Raw genomic sequence first — 18,409 nt, forward strand, 5'->3', positions numbered from 1 at the left:
TTATAACGCTTCCGCCTCTGTCCTAGTAAATAATCATTCCTCTAAATACTTTCAAATTAAAAATGGAACCCGACAGGGCTGCCCCCTTTCCCCCCTTATTTTTGTTTTAGTCATGGAAACCCTCTTACAAGCTCTAAGACAAGAAGATTCTATCCATGGATTAAAAATAGGTCCCCATGAATGTAAACTAGCTGCTTTCGCAGACGATCTTCTAGTGCTAACAACCAACCCTATCTCATCTATGCCTAAGATTCTTCAAATACTCGACATCTTTAGTTCTTTCTCCAACTTTAAAATTAACCCCCATAAGTCACAGATTCTACATACAGGTTTATCCACTTCGACTATCAAACAACTTCAAACAAACTCACCTTTTAACTGGTCCACCCAACTTATCACATATTTAGGAATTAAAATCAATGCCCATCTTCCTGACTTATTCCAGTTAAACTATACCCCCCTTCTATCCTCTATCGCCGCTCAATTGGATTCATTAGATGGTCACTTTCTCTCTTGGTTTGGGAGAAAAAATATGGTGATGTCTCTTATAATCCCTAGACTTACGTATCTTCTCCAGGTTCTCCCAATAGGGATTCCCCGTTCCTTTTTCAGGAAACTCAACTCCCTTATAAGCCATTTCCTATGGGAAAAAAAAAGACCCCGAATCTGAATATCCTCCCTTACTAAAGCCAAACGTCATGGGGGTATAGGCCTTCCTAATCCAGAGCTTTATATGAAAGCTATTCACCTGAATAGAGTTATTGATTGGATTCGCCACCCTCCTAACAAATTATGGATCACCACAGAAAACGCCAATTTTAATTCCTCTCTTAGATCTCTTATTTTGTCAGGGAAACCTCTTAATCTTCTTCCTCGGATGTCTAATCCTATGATTAATACTACCATAAAAATCTGGAACTGGTTTTCATCCAACTATAGGGATGTGCTTTCCTTGGCCCCTCTCCTACATATCAAAGATATATGCTCTTTAGCCCCCTCAGACCTTAGACCTTCCCTCCCTCTCCATCTAAGAAATTCTAACACCCTCATATCAGATATCCTAGACAAAGATGGATGCGTCCCTTCAGATGCAGACTTAACCTCCCTTTTGAAACTCCCCACCTCTAGCTTTCTCGTCAGTAACTATCTTAAATCGGAGTTACTTACTCACGCCCGTTCTCTACCCGAGAAACACCACGCCGGTTGGTTTGAAAATTTGATATCTATTAACAAATACCCCCCCAAATTGATTTCCTTTCTCTACAAAAAACTTATTGAACCCTACATCAAAACTAAACCCGCATTCATAGGTTATTGGGAAAGAGATCTGGACAAAAAATTCTCTGAGAAAGAAATTGATTATATGCTTATCACTCCTCATAAAATTTCAAGATGTGTTCGTGTTCAGGAAAACGGTTACAAGATCTTGACAAGATGGTACAAAACTCCTGAAAAAATAGCCTTTATATATCCAGATGCATCAGACCGGTGTTGGAGATGTGGCTCAGAAAAAGGTATCTTCATACACATTTGGTGGAGTTGCCCTCCGCTTTTAACATGGTGGAATCAGATCTTCCAACTAAGTAATTCCATCTGCGGCTCAAAGGCCCCATGTTCGCCAGACCTCGCGCTACTTTCTTTAGGTATATCTAGATTTGATAACCGTATTGGCTTACTATCCTTCCTATTGTCTGCTGCACGCCTTTTGATCCCTACCAAATGGCGTTCACCGGAAATCCCTGCTTTAGACCAATGGATTAATAGAGTCGATCAATTATATCGCCTGGAGGAGTTATCAAACTGGGAATTAGGTACTAGAAAAAAATTCTTAGTCACCTGGGCAGCCTGGAGGAAATATAGAAACTTCACCTAATAGGTTCCCCTCCAATCACATCCATCTTCCTAAATCTCAGAAGTACTCCTTCTTTTATTCCCATGCATATCGGAAAGTAGTTATATTGTTGTCGCCTCTTATTGTACCAAACATCATTTGAGTCGTGGTTATTGATCTTTGATGTATCAAAGCATATCTGCCTCCTTTCCTGTTGCATCAGGAAGTCTCATGCTTCTCAGTAATGTACTGTAAATGTTACTCTTTGTTACTTTTTGTTTTATCTATTCAAAAAATCAATAAAAATTGTTTATAAAAAAAAAACAAAAAAAACAAACAAACCAAAAACCAGTGTTGGCTACCTTCTCCTCCTCCCCGCCGTTTCCACCTACACCGCCACATCCACCGCCTACTCCATATGTACCTATTATGTTTAATTTTTACGTATTTTATGTTATTTTTATTTCTGTATCCACATTTGTTTGCAGAGCACTTGCCATGCTCTTAACCACATTTTGCTGCCTTTTGCAGCCTTCTAGCCCTTTCCATGACTTTTTTAGAGCCATTTTAGTGCTCCAAAGTTCGGGTCCCCATTGACTTCAATAGGGTTCGGGGTCAAGTACAGGTCAAGTTCAGGTCCCGAACTCGAACTTTTTTGTGAAGTTCGGCCAAACCCGTCGAACCCGAACATCCAGGTGTCCGCTCAACTCTAAACACGATGTGTTAAGAAATTTGAGTTAAGAGTTTGAGTGTTAACTCTGCTACATCTGTATATTATAGTGCATTTGTATTGTGCAGTAGTTGTGTTCGGTTCTGCTACGATACCGCAGCTATATAGAGGGACAAGTGCTATTGGAATAACTATTTGCAATGGGTGTGATATACCTGTTGCCCCCAAAAAAACTGATTGAGGGGTGTGATATACCTGCTTCCACAAAATACTAATTAAGAGGTTCGATATACCTACTTCCACCAAATATTGATTGAGGCCTGCGATTTACCTGCTTCCACAAAATACTGATTAAGGGGATTGATATACCTGCTTCCACAAAATATTGATTGAGGGCTTCGATATTCCTGCTTCCACAAAATAATGATTAAGGGGATTGATATACCTGCTTCCACCAAATATTGATTGAGGCCTGTGAGATACATGCTTCCACAAAATACTGATTGAGGGCTGCAATATACCTGCTTCGACAAAATACTGATTAGGGGTTATATATACCTGTTTCCACCAAATATTGATTGAGGCCTGCGATATACCTGCTTCCACAAATACTGCTCTTCTCTAGGGACTTAGGCACAAAGTCATTTTGAAAATGATAGGAAGAGGCAGGCTATTCCGCAGGGTGGTAGGGGTCGGGCAGGTGCACCAGGCCGGAGCCTAAGTGGGAAATTTGAGAAGGCGCGTGCGATTACTTCAAAGGACAAACTAGAGTTAGTTGAGTGGCTCATTCAGCCTTCTGCTTTTGCACTCTCCTCATCCTCCGCTTCTGCACCCTCCTCACTCTCTGCTGTGTGCACCCCCAAAGACACCACCACCACCATAACCCCTCCTCTCAAGTCAGAGGAATTATTTTCCCATCCATTTCCAGATCTTACCGATGCGCAGCCATTCTTGACATCGGATGAGGAAGAGGAGGTAGCAACGGCCGCCACCCAGCGGTCTGACGACAGTACACAGATTAGCCAAAGGAGGGAGATCCCCGCTGTTGCTGCCTACTCCGAGATCTCAAATGTCAGTGGTGGTGAAGGTGACAATGATGACTTGTCGATGGATGTCACATGGGTGCCCACAAGAGAGGAAGAGAGTTCAGAGGGAGAGATCGAGCAGTAGGTCAGGGCACAGGAGGCAAAAAGCAGACTGCAAATGTATCTGCAGCGAGCCATCCACCATGCACGGTCACTTCTGGTGCTCCCAGCTGGCTCCGCATTGTGTTTTTTTTTAACATGTCAACCGCTAACAATAGTGTTGCCATCTGCAGCCTGTGCTGTCAACGCATAAGTCGCAGTAAGCCCAACACTCACCTAGGGATGACTGCCTTAAGAAGGCACCTGGCCTCCCATCACCGAGCCCACTGGGAGCAACGCCATCAGAACCCACAAAGCCAAACTCCCGGTGCTGGACGTCCTGCGTCTTCTCCTTCTTCTCTCTGCTCCCATTTGTCCTCCACTCCACCTTCCACCATGCCGTTGTCGCATTCATCTGGCAGAAGGCAGGCTTCCGTGGCCCAAATGTTCGAGAGCAAAATGTTGATGACGCCGGGTAACCCTCTTGCCCAACGGCTGACCGCTGGCTTGTCAGAACTGATAGCCCGCCAACTACTGCCATATAAACTGGTGGACTCTGAGACCTTTAAAAAATGTGTGCCAATTGGCAAACCGCAATGGAAGGTCCCAGGAAGGAAATATTTCTCCAAAAAGGGCATCCCAGAGCGATATGGCCACGTTCAGCGGCAAGTGAATATATATCTGGCACACAGTGTCGGTGCCAAGAAACATCTGACCACAGACACATGGTCTAGCAAATACGGGCATGCAAGGTACACACCTTTTACTGCCCACTATGTGAAACTTCTGACGGCTGTCAAGCTTGTAACCCGTGTCTCCTGTATGGATTTGGTGTTACCGGCACAGATTGCATGCAGGCCTGCCTCTTCTTCTCTTCCTCCTACTCCATCCTCCGTATACTCCTTGGCTGACTACTTCTTTTCCACTGCCACCGCCTCTTCCACTGTACCCCCCAAGCTCCCTTAAACCTATTTGATGTGCCAGGTGAGACATTGCCATGCTGTGCTGCGGCTGTTGTGCCTGGAAACCAAGAGCCACACCGGTCCCGCACTGCTTTCAGCTCTGCAGTCACAGGCCGATCAGTGGCTAACCCCGCTCAATTTGACAGTTTGTAAAGTGGTGTGCGACAATAGTGCCAATCTGCTGAGTGCGCTGAAGTGATTTGTTGCTAAATACCCCGGGGTCCAGGACGTCTTGCAGCAGGCCACGAAAATCTCTGGTCATTTTAGAAGATCTTACACGGCCATTGGTCGACTTGCTGATGTTCAGCAGCGACACCACCTGCCCTTTAGACATCTTATTTGTGACAGCCCGACGCACTGGAACGCCACCTTGTATATGCTTGATAGGCTGCTCTAGCAGCAATGTGCCGTTAATGACTACCTGTACGAACTCTGTAGCAGGACAGGTTCTGGGAAGCTTGGTTTCTTTTCACCGCGCCAGTGACTGCTCATGTGCGAAGCATACAGACTTCTGCGGCCATTTGATGAGATCACCAAACTGGTCAGTTATAGCCAGGGCACCATCAGTGACATCGTACCTCACTCCTTCTTTCTGAAGCATGCATTGCATTGTGTCATTGATCAAACCGTCCAGGAGCAGGAGCTGGAAGATGAGGAAATCGCAATGCTGAATGAATTCCCAGGGGGGGCTACTCCATCTGAGACAAGTCAGCAGGAGTCTGAAGAGGAGTCAGAGGAGGATGATGCCTGGGGTGAGGAGGAGCAAGAAGACCAGGCTTTGAGGGGGACTTTAAACTTATCAGGGATTTCTGGTGTTGTCCGTGGCTGGGGGAGGAGACCAAGGACGACATTCTCCTGGGCGATGAGCAAATTTAGTGCAAATAGGGGCCTTCATGCTCCAGTGTTTGAAGTGGGACCTCCGTATAAAAAGCATAATGGTGGACATGTTACCAGCATCACAGAGGGCTGGCAGAATGCAGCATTTCTAGGCCTTGCTGCGAGAGATGCTGCATTCTTCTGTTGCGGGCGCTGTCAGAGGAATTTCCACCCACAGCAAAACAGGTGCGGGTGCCAATCCTACCAGCAAGAAGAGGAAGGTTTGAAGATGTGTTGGTCACTTCGGATATGAGATCATTCTTTAAGCCAACCCATCGACAACCGCCCACCGGATCCAGCCTCAGGGAACGCCTAGACTGACAGGTGTCCGACTACATTGGGTTAACGGGCGATGTGGACGCTCTGATAAGTGAGGAACCCCTGGATTATTGGGTGTGCAGGCTTGACCTGTAGCCAGAGCTGGCACAATTTGCCATGAAACTCATGGTTGCCCCTCGTCGAGTGTCCTGTCCGAAAGGACGTTCAGCGCAGCAGGGGGGATCGTGACCGATAAGCGCACTCGCCTAGCTCACGACAGATGAATGCCTATTTCGGGTGCTCATGTCAGGTGAATGCCTATTTTTTGGGGCCTGTACTGGCCTATAGTAAAATTTGTATCCAGTGACCGCCTAATGTACCTCCAGCCACATCATCACAAGTTCTTTTCCGTCAGGTGAATGCCAAATTTTTGGGACCTATACTGGCCTACAGTAAAATTTGTATCCAGTGACTGCCTAATCTACCTTCAGCCACATCATCACAAGTTATTTTCTGTCAGGTGAATGCCTAATTTTTGGGGCCTGTACTGCCCTACATTAAATTTGTATCCAGTGACCGCCTAATGTACCTCCAGCCACATCATCACAAGTTCTTTTCTGTCAGGTTAATGCCTATTTTTTGGGGCCTGAACTCCAGTGGCCTACGATAAAATTAGTATTCAGTAACTGCCTAATGTACCTCCAGCCACATCATCACAAGTTCTTTTCTGTCAGATGAATGCTAAAAATTTTCAGGCCTGTTCTCCCGTGGCCTAAAATAAAAGTCAATGTTTGAAGAACAGGAAGTGATGCGAGTAAAGGAGGTGTAATTTTGGCGACTTCCTTTGTTCAGCTCAGTAACATGCAGCCACTGTGTTAATTCTTCAGGTGTTATGGACCTACACTCACCTAAAGAATTATTAGGAACACCTGTTCTATTTCTCATTAATGCAATTATCTAGTCAACCAATCACATGGCAGTTGCTTCAATGCATTTAGGGATGTGGTCCTGGTCAAGACAATCTCCTGAACTCCAAACTGAATGTCAGAATGGGAAAGAAAGGTGATTTAAGCAATTTTGAGCGTGGCATGGTTGTTGGTGCCAGACGGGCCGGTCTGAGTATTTCACAATCTGCTCAGTTACTGGGATTTTCACGCACAACCATTCCTAGGGTTTACAAAGAATGGTGTGAAAAGGGAAAAACATCCAGTTTGCGGCAGTCCTGTGGGCGAAAATGCCTTGTTGATGCTAGAGGTCAGAGGAGAATGGGCCGACTGATTCAAGCTGATAGAAGAGCAACGTTGACTGAAATAACCACTCGTTACAACCGAAGTATGCAGCAAAGCATTTGTGAAGCCACAACATGCACAACCTTGAGGCGGATGGGCTACAACAGCAGAAGACCCCACCGGGTACCACTCATCTCCACTACAAATAGGAAAAAGAGGCTACAATTTGCACAAGCTCACCAAAATTGGACTGTTGAAGACTGCAAAAATGTTGCCTGGTCTGATGAGTCTCGATTTCTGTTGAGACATTCAAATGGTAGAGTCCGAATTTGGCGTAAACAGAATGAGAACATGTATCCATCTTGCCTTGTTACCACTGTGCAGGCTGGTGGTGGTGGTGTAATAGTGTGGGGGATATTTTCTGGGCACACTTTAGGCCCCTTAGTGCCAATTGGGCATAGTTAAAATGTCACGGGCTACCTGAGCATTGTTTCTGACCATGTCCATCCCTTCATGACCACCATGTACCCATGGCTACTTCCCGCAGGATAATGCACCATGTCACAAAGCTCGAATCATTTCAAATTGGTTTCTTGAACATGACAATGAGTTCACTGTACTAAAATGGCCCCCACAGTCACCAGATCTCAACCCAATAGAGCATCTTTGGGATGTGGTGGAACGGGAGCTTCGTGCCCTGGATGTGCATCCCTCAAATCTCCATCAACTGCAAGATGCTATCCTATCAATATGGGCCAACATTTCTAAAGAATGCTATCAGCACCTTGTTGAATCAATGCCACGTAGAATTAAGGCAGTTCTGAAGGCAAAAGGGGGTCCAACACCGTATTAGTATGGTGTTCCTAATAATTCTTTAGGTGAGTGTATATTGTGCAGAATACATTGGAATCTTCCATTAAATGAGTTTTTTAAGATTTCCATATTTATGACCTATCCTATCAGCTATATGAAGAGGCCACAGTGCTTTATGAGCACTTAGTCCGCTTCCTAGGCTCTGTGATATCACCCTTATTGGTCACATGGCCTAGACGAAGCTCAGTCCCATTCAAGTGAATGTGGATAAGCTACAATAGTAAGCACAGCGGCTATCAAATGGATGGCTTCCTCAAACAGATGATCATGGGGGTGCTGGGAGTTGGACCCCTGCCAATCTCACATTATCCTGAGTATAGGCTATCAAGATGAAAATCTCAGAAAACCCCTTTAAGGAACCCAAGATAAATAATTAACATTTCTGGTATAGTGGGTTCATACCATTAATTGTGAAAGTTTCCACTGCAATGTTTGCTGGAGAGTTAGTAAGTGCTCACAGGTGAACCAAGACTCTCCTAATACAAATGGGGATTAACCAAACAGAAAATTCTGTTTAATGCATTGCTATACTCGCAGAAGGCATTTCATTGATGGATACAATTATTTTGTATCTGTAATTAATATTTTTCACTTTATTATACATCACACACATTTCTAATATTTGTTTTGCATTTCAAAAAAGTTACTATGTGGGGACATAAAAACTGTAAATAAAAGCATCATGGCCTCCTAGCTTTAGCAATAGAGCACGTTATACCTCCAGGCTATGTTCTATGCAGATTTCTCTTAGTAGTCAGGTAGCAGCTAGGAAAGAATGTGCATGCTAAAACCTACCCCCATAATTACGATAAGCCTATCTTATGGACCCACCTACTGGGAATTTTGTTCAGAGCAGCTAAATGGATCTCACATGTTTGAGCACGACATTAACCTTCCTTGTGTTCATTTCTGATATTGGATAATCATTTGTGAACATAGCAGGTGACTCCTGCAGCTTTTAACATTTTCTTCCCTTGGGAAGTGGAGGGAGGGGTTCTTATTTCATCCTCACTTCTTTACACAAAGGTTAAAAGTGATTTCACAGAGCTTTTAGGTGCATACCTTTTACATAAGGTATCAGACTGTGTATCAGACTTTTGCATATCTCTTAAAAGATTAATTTTTAATATACTAATTGTTTGCTTTCTACATCTCACTGGCAACATCCTGTTAGCTAACATTGCATATCCTAATCGCTCTCTATTCAAATCACTTTCTTAAAATGCTTAACATTACATATTTTTAAACGTTATGGAAAACAATATTTTCATCACCAATAGGGGGCACTGTGACGAGAAAGTAATTTGCAAGAAAACATTTCCTCATTTCTCAAATAAGCATTAAAATAATTGCTCCCTTTTTGACTGTTATCCTGCTGTTTTCAGTCATTTTTCTAAACTAAATTATTTACTCATTTGAAAGTTCAGCTGTGCATCTTTTAATTGATACGCTCTCACAGGACTCATATTGTTAATGACAATAATTAGCCCAAAATGGCTGCTAAATAATTATGCTTCAAAGATATGCAAAAAAGCCACCAACAGTCATGAAGTTTCTTTGCTAGTTTTAATTTTTTCCTATCAAACAAAACAAGAATCTTAAATTCCATTATCCAAAATAAATTTTGCATGTAAATTATTTTCCATTAGTATTTTTGCATTCAGTTAAAATATTGATTATTTATAAAGTTCATACAGTTAAAACAATTGATGGTCAGTATCATTAGATAAAGAATCTACAGTTTTTCTCTGATTTATGTGTTTTGCCAAACCTGTCATAGATCCTTAGTTGTTGGCCATATAGTCACATAATTCCGCTATGAAGACATAGGAGCTAATTTATCATGGACCAGCATTTTACACCAGTCTATGATATCCACGTGCTCTGCTGGAGGCTGCGCCTAATTTATGATAAGGCGCATGGCTCATCATAAATTAGGCACAGCCCTGGCAGTCCATGTGCCTAAACTGAAAGCTGTGAACATTTCAGTCTTCTGGCCAAAATGATGTGGACATCCCTTCTAATTATTCAGTTCAGGTGTTTCAGCGCCACACATTGCAAGCAATTTCATAAAATCAAAAACGCATCCATGCAATCTTCATAGACAACATTAGTAGCAGGATGAGTCTTGCTAAATAAAGAGTGACCTTAAATATGGCACATTGTTAGCTTAGTTTGTGCAAAGTCTGGTAGTGTGATGGATAAATCACGGTTTGGCAGATGCCAGAAGAATGCTCCCTACCACAATGCATAGTGCCTACTGTACAATTTGGTGGAGAAGAGATAGTAACATGGGGCTGCTAATATGGGATGTCTAGCTGAAGTAGATAGATAGATAGATAGATAGATAGATAGATAGATAATATGAACCGCACTGCAGTCAAATAGTTGTGGTGTGCCAGCGGCCATAGAAGTGATCCAACATCCAGCAGGAAAAAAAAAGAATGAACATAAGAACAACAAGAAAAAACATTCCAAAGTGAGATTAAAAATTCTGAGACACAACCTTTTTTATTGGATCCTGCCAAAAAACAACTGACGTGGTGGAAGAAAAAGGAGCAGGCAACATAAAAACCAGAAGCAAGAAACCTCAAAAGAAAAAGAATGACACCCAAATTGTGGTAAATATATCATCACTTTTGTCAGATGCACAATTAAATGTACAGTATTAGCCAAGAGTTTGAGTTTTTGTCTTAATGTGCATACTGATTGGTTGCAACTGGAAACAGATTTGCACCAATTTTTTTTGTAGAAGACTAAAACTCAAAGCCTGGTTTTCTATGCATCCCAGTAATTAGGAAAACAATAGAACAACTAAATTACGTCTATTTGATTTTGATCTATATAAAAAAAAAGTGATTTCCTTCCTCCTGTTACATTTCCAGCTATTGAATTGTTCAGTGAGACGGTTCTAATATAACCCAATTGTAATGGCTGGTATTGAATGAGGTAGTCCATGAACCCAGCCTCACCATAAAACCTGCTGACAAGTGGGGTGCGGTTTTGGTCATGGACACGTCCAAAAATATATAGGACGCCTATAGACAATTAAATGATATCTCTATATATCAACAATTGAGTAGAGATCCAAAATGGGACATTGAAAGAAAAATACACATCTTAGAAGAAGGTCTATGGGCAGGATATATAGACATTAAACTGAAAGAATTCCAATTACACCAATGTTGTATTTATTGCCCAAAATACATAAGAAATCTCATTAGCCCGCCCGGAAGACCAATTGTGTTGGGCAGAGGCTCAATAGTGAGTAATATTTCTATCTTCTTAGACAAAGTACTGTGTACATATGCAACTACAGCAAAATCATATATACAGGATATATGCCATAATGGTTTCCCTAGATATTGTGAGCTTATACACATCCATTAGACATGATTTCAGTTTCAATCCAACATTGAACCAGTTTCACGAAACTTAGCAAGCAGTTTGCTAACTGTAGCATGGGAGATGGGTGGTCTCGTAGGGTGTCTTGCATTGAAATCTGCTGCAATGACCCGGTTACTGCGTTCACCAGACATCAACACAATTTCTATCCGCTCCTCACGTGTTAACCTCGGCGACATGTCAATGGCTGTAAGCAAAGAGAAACTTGTAAATAACTCATGAAAGAATAAAGTTACGTTAAAACCAAGCACACCATTGTTTTTCTTGTGAAATTCCCAATAAGTTTGATGTGTCACATGACCCTCTTCCTATTGAAAAAACAAAAGTTAGATTCAAAATGGCCGACTTCAAAATGGCCACCATGGTCACCACCCATCTTGAAAAGTTTCCCCCCTCACATATACTAATGTGCCACAAACAGGAAGTTAATATCACCAACCATTCCCATTTTATTAAGGTGTATCCATATAAATGGCCCACCCTGTATTTATTATGAACAGCTGAAACAAGTTTGAGTTACTGTGTTTTTCCTCTATTATGATTATAGTTACATTATGGATTTTTTTACTATGGGAGATTTAATATAGGATGTTTGATTATTATATACCTCTTTTTACATATAACCAATGTTTCAATGGTGAATCTGGGGATAGGAGCAGCATGACGAGATCAAGTGTCTGAGAATGGACATAAGATCAGTATAAAGCCCGTTGTCAACTTGACACATGGTGCATAATTGCACTATTGGCCAGGGTTTAAGACACCCCGTCTTTATTTTCTTTCTAATAATAATTAATCGGATACTAAGTACGTGATACACAAAAGTGATAGGAGCTTGTGGTTTGCTGAGGCTGTATTTGGTGTTTGTGATTCAGATACCAAGCAGCTACAGCTCCCCTCGGGCGCAGTGGAAGATGCGGCGAGCTATGGAAGAATCTCCTTTTCACTATTATTCATATAATCTCACATCCTAGATCTCCTTAGATCTTTATATTCACTTCACCCTCTTTTGGACTTGAATAGTTGGAATAACATAGTCTCTGGTTGTGTACAGCTATCATTAAGTAAATGGAATATTATAGCTACGCTTGCGGCTCAATGTGCGTTCCATGCATGGTGCGATCACATGGGTCAAAACTTCGAGTCATGTGTGCTCTCCATTGAATGACGTAGCAATGCGTGTCACAGGCTTCGGTAGGAAGCAGGGTGGATAAAAATCAAAGATTTTTTAAAAAAATCAAAAAAATCAGATTTTTTTTATTTAAATCTGATTTTTTTATTTAAATCAGATTTTTTTTATATAAAATGCTTTTTGAGGAAAATATATTACCATCCAAAGGTTATTCCATCATTGAATAAATATTAGTTTTTTAATTATGTAGAATAAGAGAATAAGGCTGTATGTGGACTCCCATATTGTTGAATGGATTAGACAGTGGCTGAGGGACAGTGGGGTACCTCAGGGATCTGTTCTGGGACCCATATTGTTTAATATCTTTATCAGCGAAATTGCAGAAGGCCTCGATGGTAAGGTGTGTCTTATTGCTGATGACACAAAGATTTGTAACAGGGTTAATGTTCCTGGAGGGATACACCAAATGGAAAAGGATTTAGAAAAACTAGAGGAATTGTCAAAAATCTGGCAACTAAAATTTAATGTTGATAAGTGCAAGATAATGCACCTGGGGCATAAAAACCCAAGAGCAGAATATACAATCAGTGATACAGTCCTAACCTCAGTATCTGAGGAAAGGGATTTAGGGGTCATTATTTCAGAAGACTTGAAGGTAGGCAGACAATGTCATAGAGCAGCAGGAAATGCTAGCAGAATGCTTGGGTGTATAGGGAGAGGCATTACCAGTAGAAAGAGGGAGGTGCTCATGCCGCTCTACAGAGCACTAGTGAGACCTCATTTGGAGTATTGTGCGCAGTACTGGAGACTATATCTCCAGAAGGATATTGATACTTTGGAGAGAGTTCAGAGAATAGCTACTAGACTACTACATGAATTGCAGGATAAAACTTACCAGGAAAGATTAAAGGACCTTAACATGTACAGCTTGGAAGAAAGACGAGACAGAGGGGATATGATAGAAACTTTTAAATACATAAAGGGAATCAACAAGGTAAGGCTACTTTCACACTTGCGTTCAGAGCGGATCCGTCTGCTGTCTGCACAGACGGATCCGCTCCTATAATGCAGACGTTTGGATCTGTTCAGAACGGATCCGTCTGCATTATAGCTTAGAAAAATTTCTAAGTGTGAAAGTAGTTCAGACGGATCCGTCCAGACTTTACATTGAAAGTCAATGGGGGACGGATCAGTTTGAAAATTGAGCCATATGGTGTCATCTTCAAACGGATCCGTCCCCATTGACTTACATTGTAAGTCTGGACGGATCCGTTTGCCTCCGCACGGGCAGGCGGACACCCGAACGCTGCAAGCAGCGTTCGGGTGTCCGCTTGCTGAGCGGAGGCTGAACGCCGCCAGACTGATGCATTCTGAGCGGATCCGCATCCACTCAGAATGCATTAGGGCAGTATGGATGCGTTCAGGGCCGCTTGTGAGCCCCTTCAAACGGAGCTCACAAGCGGAGCCCCGAACGCTAGTGTGAAAGTAGCCTAAAAGAGGAGAGAATATTTAAAAGAAGAACAACTGCTACAAGAGGACATCGTTTTAAATTAGAGGGGCAAAGGTTTAAAAGTAATATCAGGAAGTATTACTTTACTGAGAGAGTAGTGGGTGCATGGAATAGCCTTCCTGCAGAAGTGGTAGCTGCAAATACAGTGAAGGAGTTTAAGCATGCATGGGATAGGCATAAGGCCATTCCATTAATCCATTCACAATGTCATGTTCTTCCAGAGGTTTTTGTAAGATTATTGGGCAGTTTCTGCCTACAAGATATTATCACAGATGCTTGGTTTACTTTTGCAGTTCTCAAAACTGAATTTGACTCAGCAGAGATCACATGCCTCTTCTTCACAGCAAAAATGTTATAACATGAACAGAGTTGAGAAAATTACCTTAATCCTAACTTCTACAAACCTATGAATGCAGAATCAACCTAATCAAACTAATATGAAAAGTTGCTATTCTAAAAATCTTCATCTACTTGCATATTATAAGTTATACCAGCAAGAATTAGTCATTATGTAGAAAACGATTATTTAAATCAAGCCTTACTGACTAGTGATTTAAATTGTGATTTAAATTGTGATTTAAATAATTTTGATTTAAATCAAATCCACCCTGGTAGGAAGCATTAGCTAGTCTTGTGCATGCGCAGTACATGATACCTGACGCCGAAAACATGTGGATGGGGGTCCATGCTGGTTAGTGTTTTTCTAATTGCTTTTATGTTTTTAATTTACACCTGGTATTGCACAGCTTTCTTTAATTTCTATTAATGGCAATTATGTGGACTATATATGAAATATGGGCAGATAAAGGACATATTGCACATTAAAATATGAATTATGAACAATATGAAGGATGCAGATTACTATGATGTTTTCAGTATGATTATCTATGCACAAATCATGTTTTATTTCTGTTAATTATGTTATATGATTAATTTTTGAATTGGATATATACTGTATATGCACACAGCACCATTGTATTTTGTCACTGCTTGAGAAAGGTCCCAGTAAGAGGACTGGAACGTCACTTTTTTTGTGATTACAGAACACTACTTTTAATTTACTGCCTTGTATATACAGTAGTTCACACATAAATAATAAATTGCAATATATTATCTGCACACTGGAGTCCATTATTATGGCCACTTACTACTTTCAATGTTGGCAGCATGTAACGCATGAAGGAACTCGTGTCATGAGCTCTCTTGATGGGTGGGACAATTTATCAGAGTTGCAAAAAGGGATGATTATTGTCTTTCATGCTAAAGGCGGCAGTATTTCAGAGTAGACAAATGGCACCACTGCGAATAAACAACGTGGAAAACAGTGGAGCACCACATGCCATTGATGTGAGAGGTAAATGCCGGCTACAAAGGTGCACAAGGGCAGACCAACACAATACAGTGGAGCAGCTCACCCCTGAAATGAACCATGGGGATACCAGACGTGTGTTTAAAACAACAGTTCAGCAAACCCTACGGCGTATGGGGCTCGTGAAAAGAATAAGGGGCAGTAATGTTTTAAAATCTAGAGTTTATTAGAATTAATTAAGATCCCTAATGGGGAAGAAAAGCCCCTACCAGACAAACTAAACAGACAACAATATGGGACCCACGTAGGTGAGTCGCCAAAAATTAGGTCCACTCGCGTACCAGGTAGGGAAGCAGAGCTGACCAACAAATAAACACTAAGTTGGGTCTTTGGCGGGTGCCGTAGACCTAAGGTTATGCCATAAGGCAGAAAAAAGGGTAGATCTTACCTGTGGTGCCAGTCAGGACAGGTTTAGTCCAATACACAGGAGGTGGAGGAGCTTCTCGTGTCTGAAAAACGTCCTCTGATGAGTGGTACCTTGGTTCCAAGGGGCTGCAGGGAAAAACTGTCCCTGTTAATGCCCTACTTGGCCTATGAGTCCCTAAGGTATCCTCCTAACACGGGGTCCTATCCCCGCAAGGGGTGGCCACGTCCGGAACCTGGCCCTAATAAATGAACCCTAAATAGCCCTAAAGGGACAAGGGGATGGTCCTAGTGGTGATAAGGGCTACCAGGGTGAAGGAAACTAGTATGATGGATATATATATTCAAAGTACCTACGCGTTTCGTTATTTCGGGAATATATCAAAGTATGAGGGATACCTCCACTTCACAAAAGGGGACCCCCTAACTCTTCAGGGGACAGGGGTCATAAGTGGAAGGAAATATCTCCACTCCTACCACCATATGATAATTATCTAAATTAGAGGAAAGGGAAAGCCCTGGGGGTTGCGCAGACCTGATTAGACCAATGTGGTCCAAATCAGCCCAGATACAATTTCGATCATGGGGCGCGTGTGGCATATACCATGTGAAGCGGCAGTGCAGATTGGCTTGCCACCTATGTATCGGCGTCTGTCCGGCGTATGGGGCTCTAAAGCAGATGGATAGTCACTGCACCTCTGCTAACAAAGTTGCACCAACAGAATAGGCTTCACTTTTTGCGGCAGTATTGGAATAGTACCTCTGCTGATTGGCAAAGGGTTGCCTTCTTCGATGAATCATGTTTTCTGCGTCGTGCTGATTGTCTTCTTTGGGGCCAATGAGATCTTCCAGCAAGACAATGCAACATGTTAGACATTGCTTTGACCGTGACCAAGGCTACCTTGGTCACTAATTCCCCAGACTTGAACCCAATTGAGGATCTTTGGGACAACCTCGATAGTCATGTTTGCTCGGTGACCACCCTTTCCCTTCAACTTTATAGGATAATAATCAGCTGTATGATTAAGCAATAATACCAAACAGGTTATAGTAATCTTTATTTTCATATGTAGGTTTTGGGGAGTACTATCTCTCCTTAGAGATCCTTAATTAGCATGAGGAGGCTTTTAAGCTACATATGCTTCTCTGGAAGTTTGGGAAGAAGAGATGCAAATTACCTATTAGCAAGCTCTCCCTCTGATGCCACCAGATGTAATGCAGCTATGCTATAAGTCAATGGTTGACCCTGTAAATAGGCCTTTAGACATGGCTTGGATAATAAATAAGCCAGCACCTCATCTGCAGACAGGTGTTTTGGGGTGATTGCTCCTCATCAGCCAGGATGGCTACCTTACGAAGAGTTCACAGGTTAAAACACAGTCATTAACTGAAACAGAAACAGCTGTGTAGGGGGCTTTAAACTGTGTAAGGATGAGGTAAACTCTACCAAAAAAGTGAGGTTGTGGAATACAATTTCATGTCAAAGGTCATACGGCATGGTAAGACTGAGCACAGCAATAAAACACAAGGTAGCTGTACTGCATCAGCAAGGTCTCTCCCAAGCAAACATTTTTAAACAGAGATAGGCTTTAATATCAGCTGTTCAAGCTCTTTTGAATAAACACAAACAACTGGCAACATTAAGAACCCTCAACTCAGTGGTCAGTGCAGCCGATAAGAGACACATCATGCTTACCTTACCTACTTACCTACCTTTGAAACTGAAAGATGTCCAGCAGTGCGATCAGCTCAGAACTGACAAAAACAATGGAATGCAGGTACACCTATCTACTGCTCAGAGACGTTTGTCTAGTAGTGGTGCTATGAATTGCTGCCAATGACACTTACCTTTGATGTTGAAAACAGGCCAAATAGCTCAACTATGGGACCAGGTGCTCTGGACGATGACTTAAAATTTGAAATGTGTTGATATAACAGAAGACAGTTTGTGAAGTGCTGGAGAGCCGTACAATTATGACTCTCTGCAGGCTATGGTGAAGCATGGTGGAGGTTCCTTGCAAGTTTGTGGCTGCATTTTAGCAAACTGATTTGGGGATTTGGTAAGGAATCAGGATAAATGCAACGCTGAAAAATCCATTATGCAATACCATTAGGGAGGCATCTGATTGTCTCCAAACTTATTCTGCATTAGGACAATGACCCCTGATCACAACATCATAGGGTCTGTCTTGGATTACATGAATAGACAGAAGGATTTGAGCAGCCTAACATCAAAAGGAGATATGTGGTTAGTTCTCCAAGATGTTTATAACAATCTCCCTGCAGAGTTCCTTCAAATACTGTATGCAAGGGTACTGATGCTGTTTTGAAGGCAAAAGGTTATCACACAAATATTGATTTGATTTGGATTTCTCTTTTGTTTATTCACTTTGCATTTTGTTAATTGATGAAAGTAAACTATTGACACTTCTATTTTGAAGGCATTTTTACTTTACAGCATTTTTTCCACACACATACTGTATATATTATTTAGTCAACGTGGGAGTTTTTGACAAAATGATACCAGCATAATTAGTACAGATGCAAGACACATTTCGACCAGATTACATGATTTTTTCTTTCAACACCTCTTCTTAAAGATCCGTATCATTCTTTTTCTTAATGTAGCTGCAAAAAATAAGTTTTTATCAGCAAGCTTCTTGTACAAATACCTGCAAGGCATGAATGTTGACTGAGACATGTTATTATGTACATGTCTTATAGTTCAGGGGCTTATCAGTGAAATCTTGATTTTCATCCAAGCAAAAACTAACAGCGTATTGTGGATTGACCTGAGGTTGAATGTA

The sequence above is a fragment of the Bufo bufo genome, chromosome 4 (assembly GCF_905171765.1).
Source record: "Bufo bufo chromosome 4, aBufBuf1.1, whole genome shotgun sequence".
Taxonomy (NCBI): Eukaryota; Metazoa; Chordata; class Amphibia; order Anura; family Bufonidae; genus Bufo; species Bufo bufo.